The sequence below is a fragment of the Notothenia coriiceps genome, unplaced genomic scaffold (genome assembly GCF_000735185.1).
Source record: "Notothenia coriiceps isolate Sejong01 unplaced genomic scaffold, NC01 NC01_scaffold00021499, whole genome shotgun sequence".
Lineage (NCBI taxonomy): Eukaryota > Metazoa > Chordata > Actinopteri > Perciformes > Nototheniidae > Notothenia > Notothenia coriiceps.
Genome location: NW_011354200.1, coordinates 92,106 through 98,105, shown reverse-complemented (window position 1 = coordinate 98,105; position 6,000 = coordinate 92,106).

The following is a 6,000-nucleotide window of genomic DNA, read 5'->3' as shown; positions in this document are numbered from 1 at the left end:
CCCCACCCCAGAATCTCTCACCCCGTCTAGTGGCAGCAGACAAAATTACATATTTTGTTGAGCCTCGTCCAACCAATCTAACTGATCAAGTTCTCAGTTAACCAGGCTAGACGAGTAAAGGAAAAATGTTTGGTTAGTGATATAAGAATACATTGAGGTTTATACTTAATGTTAGGTTGAGTAATACCTCTCTCTTGTGTTCAACAGTGCGCTGAGAGGCTAATTGAGGAGTTGAGGCTGCTATTGAGGCCATCAAATAAAATGCAGTGTACCTTTAACTGTGATAATCAAAAGAAAAAGCTGTGAAGTGACAATCCCTCAGCCGGTTACAGTTGGGGTTGGGAAAACATTTGTGTTATTCATTGTGTTAATGGCAATTCTGAAGATTGGTGTATATTTTACCTGAGCTGGTTAGGTGATTTGGTGATTTTGTGTGGGCTAAAAAACTATCGTAGCATAACTTGACTTTTTTTGCAAATCCCATCCAAATTCCAACATTCAGAAAGGGCAACCAGTGCTTGAAATGCTGAAATAGTCTATCTCATAACCTCCGCCAAAACCAAAATGTGAAAATGTGTCCTGTGTACACATTGATATTTGTAACCAAATCAGCGCAATATGTTACTAAACATAGAGGTGCTTGGGAATAGTTTTTTTAATTTTGTACAAAGCCATGCTAGCTGTTTGCCTGTTTTCAGTTGTTATGCTAAGCTAAGAAAAGCGACTGCTTGTGGTAGCTTCACTTTTTGTTAAGGAGTGCTTCTTTCAATCGAATGGTTGAGGCTTCGATCGCAGCCCTTGCAGTCAACATGGCGATGTGTCCTTGGGCAAGAAAAATAAACCCCTAGTTGCTCCCGATGGCGTGGCCAACAGTGTGTTAATGTGTTTGTTTGTTAGCTTACTTGAGCAACTGGCACATTGCTCTAGTAGTCTGTACGAATGGGGTGTGAATGGGTGAATGATGATTTGTAGAATGTAAAGTGCTTTGAGTGGTCAAAAAGACTGTATTAAGCACTATATAAATGTAGTTCAGTTACGTCATAGATATGTAGGTGGAATCGATCTTATAATTTAACGCTGCACGAAGCGATCTTTTCCCAAAATGTGTTTTATTTGCTTTCATTGGCAATAAACATTCAACTTAACACACTTGTAATCATTATGTAATCCTTTTATTTAGTTCATCAATCAACCGCACTAACTTTTTGTCTGCTGAGATTATTGAACTGAGTAGGAATATCTAGGATAGGATAAATACACCCACAAACAGCTACACACACACAGACACACAAATAAACCGTCCGTCTGTCTGTCTGTCTGTCTGTCTGTCTGTCTGTCTGTCTCTGTGTGTATTTCTTGAGTAAAGCCATTTCCTGGTTGAGACTGAGAAAGAACATGTGTGTTTTCTGTATGTGTAATAGAGAGGGAGACAGTGTGTGTGTGTGTGTGTGTGTGTGTGTGTGTGTGTGTGTGTGTGTGTGTGTGTGTGAGAGTGTGTGTGTGTGTGTGTGTGTGTGTGTGTGTGTGTGTGTGTGTGTGTGCATGTGCGTGATGGTTTTACCATGTGCAGATTCCCTGTATGGGACTGTATGAAGTCGGATATGAGGGAACCTGTCAGGTCGGGGCTACTGTCGGAAACGCTCCTTCTCTTACCTCCTCCTCCTGTTCCTCTTCATCCTTCTTTATACCTCTGAAGATTGTACAAGACTGGTTATACACATTGCTTTTAAGCTAACAATGTATCATTTTAAAGTCCCAATGCATCATTTGAGAAATGTTAGACTGCAAAGACAGATTGTTAACGGTGTCACATTTAAAGCTTTAGAACTTCCTAGGCAACAAACCTAAATGAACGTTACAACTGGATGAAGTTATTGTTGTAAAAAAAAAGGTATATCCAAATTTGCAGAATATGTGAGATAAAACATTTTTTATTTCCTTTTGGAATAAAAAAAAAACATTTGCAGTTTTGCATATGGAGCAAATAGATACATAAAGGATAAAGGATATTATTTACCGTGTAGGGATCTCTCAAAGAAAAAAAAAAAGTTAAGGATATAAGCAAATAAACGGTTTAAAGAGTCTGCCAATAGCATTCACTTTGCAAATAGACAAATTACACAACCATGCAGCTATAAAAAGAGCTTTGCAGGACTACATTCAGTATTGAATTCAGGTAGTGTAGTATAAAGAGTGTGTTCTAGTCCTATGTGAAACTGATGTGAGGTTGTATTTATTTTCACAATGTTAAGTTTCACTTTCACTTTAACAACGAAAACCACTTTCTTAAAAAAATTACAAGGTTTGGTTCCCTAAACCTTTAACATCTTTTTGGTTTTGATCAAAATGTAACGTGTCGTTCAGTTTTATAGGTTCATGTTGTTTTCATTTTACTTTTACAACATAGTGGGTGCAGTTTGGCCCATCTGAAACATCACAATGATAGTGGTTACCACTTTGGAGCTAAATGAAATGCTAAACAAGCAGTGTTTGAATGGAAACAGGCTTTAAATCACTAATGTAATCACTGAAAGGACTGTCAGAATTACGTCTTTGTGGGAAAAAAAAAACCTTTGTTTTGTTGAGCAAGTGTCAAAATTGAATTTCCACTATTTTATGGGCTGTTATATTTTGAAAAAATATTTGTACTTAGCTCTTGCTGTTGGCAAGGTGACCTGACTTACAACCATGCAATCTTTTAAATTGGAAGCCCAAAATATCCAACGATATACTACAAACGTTGGGTGAGGAAGCGGGAGCAATCGGATTTGGATGGTGTTCAGCCCCGCCCTGCAGGCAGCCCTCTGGCTACGCCCCTGATTCACGTCGTCCACATGGAACAAGCTCAGTCCAGGACTTTCCTGCAATCCCAAACCCAATCCTAACCTTAACCCAAACCCTGTAATTATTATGTTTTTCGAGGGAAAGAGGTCCACACAAGTCATTTTCTGGTAATTGACTGCAAGCAGAGTTTAAATGGTCACAGACACATACACACGAGCAGCACGCATGCACATATAAACACACTTACTCATACACACAGTGGTCGTGCAGCTGTGGCGTGTGTGATAATGAGACAATCCTTAGAGGGACTCATCTGGACTGCGTTATATCATCTCCCTGGAAACGGTCCACAGCTCTAAAATAGGAGTGTTTGCTCCCCGTCAGCTGCAGCATGATGTCATCCAATATAATTCCTACAATCAAGGGGGGGAAAAGGGATATTTCATGACATGTGAATGTGCAAAGAACAGTGGTTTTCTGTAAATGTGGAGATTCTTGTGGTGCAGACTAATTTAGAGGGCTGTCTACAGCTAATGTGTGCCTAAACAGAGACTCACCATAAACAGAGAAACTTGTTGCTTGAGTCTTTGCACCTGTCTCTTATTTCTTCAGGGCAAAAAAACACTAAAAAGTAAAAAAAAAAGGTAATCAGGAAGACAAATCATAATTAAACTGCTATTCTGCTCCTGTTGTTCAAACCTAATACTTGGGGTTAAACACAAATAATACACCTGATGAAAAAATATACCTCAGTCTGGTCTTGCAAAGGGTCTTGCAGGTGTTCCACCTTTCTAATGAGTTTCACTGAGCTACCGGCTCACTAGGTGTGCCCCCCTGCTGTGGCTTGTATTACTGAGTCCACATCTGGATGGGGACGTTTTACAGTACAGTTATAATTTAACAGTACGGCCGCATATGCCGAGAAAATACTTATAACCCGTAATGAGACTTTCATTTCAATATATCTGCTACTTATGTCATATTTTTTCTATTTTCTGAAAGGGAAGCTGGTGGTTTGTAGGTTTTAAGGTCAGAATAATGAGGTTCTTCTGGGTTTTTTTCTTACAGGTTGAGAGGACATGAATCTGTACAAATGTGAGCGTGACCGTGTCACTCTCGCCTTAAAAGAGCTTCAGATTGGCCCGGGTCTGGTCTGTTTCCAGAGCAATAGCTTTATTAAAGACTGCATCTGTGTGTGTGTGTGTGTGTGTGTGTGTGTGTGTGTGTGTGTGTGTGTGTGTGTGTGTGTGTGTGTGTGTGCGTGTGCGTGTGTGCGGTTTACTAGCCGGCTGCGGTGGTTCTCAGGGGACAGCCCTCTCCAGCTGCTGCTTTACAAGACTGTAACATCAAACACACACATACACTCACACTTAACACAAAGGGGTTGACACAGCTTTCACTTCAACCCTGAGACTCCCTTAACAAGTTCAACAAATTAACTCTTCTCCTCACTTCTTCCATTCTCCACATACCTCTGAACTTTACCCTCGCACCTCCCAGGGCCCCTCTCCTGTCTTTGAGAAACAATACAATGTATAAACAGTAAGTATTGTTTTGATTAAATGCCGGTTTTTATTTTCAATTACTGTATATGTAGAGTACTTACGTATGAAATGCAAGATAAAAAATCATTATCAGCACAACAGTTGTAAATCTGAAGTTGACCCTGACATAATGGAACAGCACAATCTAAAACGTCCTTCAACCCCCTGTTGCCCAATAATATAAGTGACAGTTTTAAAGCAGGATTGTTTTTCACTCCTTAAGGTTTAGTTCTGTGAACTTTGCTCCACTGCTGGACCACAGTAGGACAGTCATAAAAAGCAGTATGAAGTATGAAATGTTTGGAATTGACCTGGCAATAAAACGTATTTTATACTTTATTATATTTGTTGTGTTACACCACCATTTTAGTTTTCAAAGAGTTAAAGGGTTGCGCAGTGTGCAACCAGTGAAAATATTTAGTCCCACTTGACACTCTGGAGTCCTGTTTATGCTAAGCTTAGCTAAGTGTGCTGGAGCTTGCAAAAAGCAAGCAATAATAGGAGCCCTATTATGCTATTTGGGTTTTTTAGATTGGTTGGTTTTTGTGCATGCAAATGGTCTGCAAAGGCTAAAATCCCAAAGTTCCCTCCAGTCCTTTGTTTACTTCTGTAACATAGTCAGTGCTTGCCTTTCTATTGGCTAGCGCTCCAACACGTTGTACGTGATGCCAAATGGGGGCATTTCTGAGCAGTTGACTAATCAACAGAAAACATGAGAAATCCCCTTTTTGAACAGTAAAGCATAAACATGTCACAGTAGAGGGAACAAATACAAATATGAACTTGAAAATATGCCTTTAAGGTATAGCCTTGAGATTTGTATAGATCTCAATATTTTATTTTGCACAAGAAAGCAAATCAAAGACCTTTACCGACTGCAGACAACAACACGTAAAAGGAAAACATTTTGCCTGAAAAGATTACATGTCAAGGGCTTTTCTTGTGGCTTTTCAAGGAGTGGATCTGGGCTTTGTCAAGGTTGAACAGAGTAATAGAGTTGCTGTTTTTGTTCAGACAAAGGAGCAGGAGTGTTGTCGTTTCATAATCCTCATTAGTATAGTAGCAACTCAAAACCTGACCCACACAACGTGATTGGTGATTACTTCTTCTTTGTGCAAAAAAGCTTAAAATTTAATCCTGCTTCACTGCGTAATATTCATGACAAAAACAACATTGGTTGAAGATGTAAATATAATTCAAGCACAATAATTGTTTTGTAAACAGAATTTAGAATTGAGATTGTATGGACACAGTAGTAGAGGTTAATGTTTCTTTGGAGCATTTGGTCAGGTATTGAACATCGTACCTTTATTGATGCTAAATCGGTGTCTGTGTATTATAATCAACCCTGATACGATTGGTTCATTGTTACTTAAGGAGACCAGATTGGAAATTAAAGCTTCAGATACATAAAAGTGAACGGCATTTAATTACTTTTTTAGTTGTTTGTGGAAGCTCACCCTGCAGCCAAGGCACAACATATCAGTCTGGATAATCTGATATGGCCCGTCGGGTAAACGCAAAGTCCGGGGAAAAGGCGGTAAGCAGAGATGGGGGCAGAGGGAGGGGAGAAGAAGAAGTGAGTGGGAAAGTGGTTGGGTGTGAGAAAAAAAGTTATAAATACGGAGAGAGAGGTGAGCTGGTGGGTGCGTCAGGTGGTCATATTGTTCCT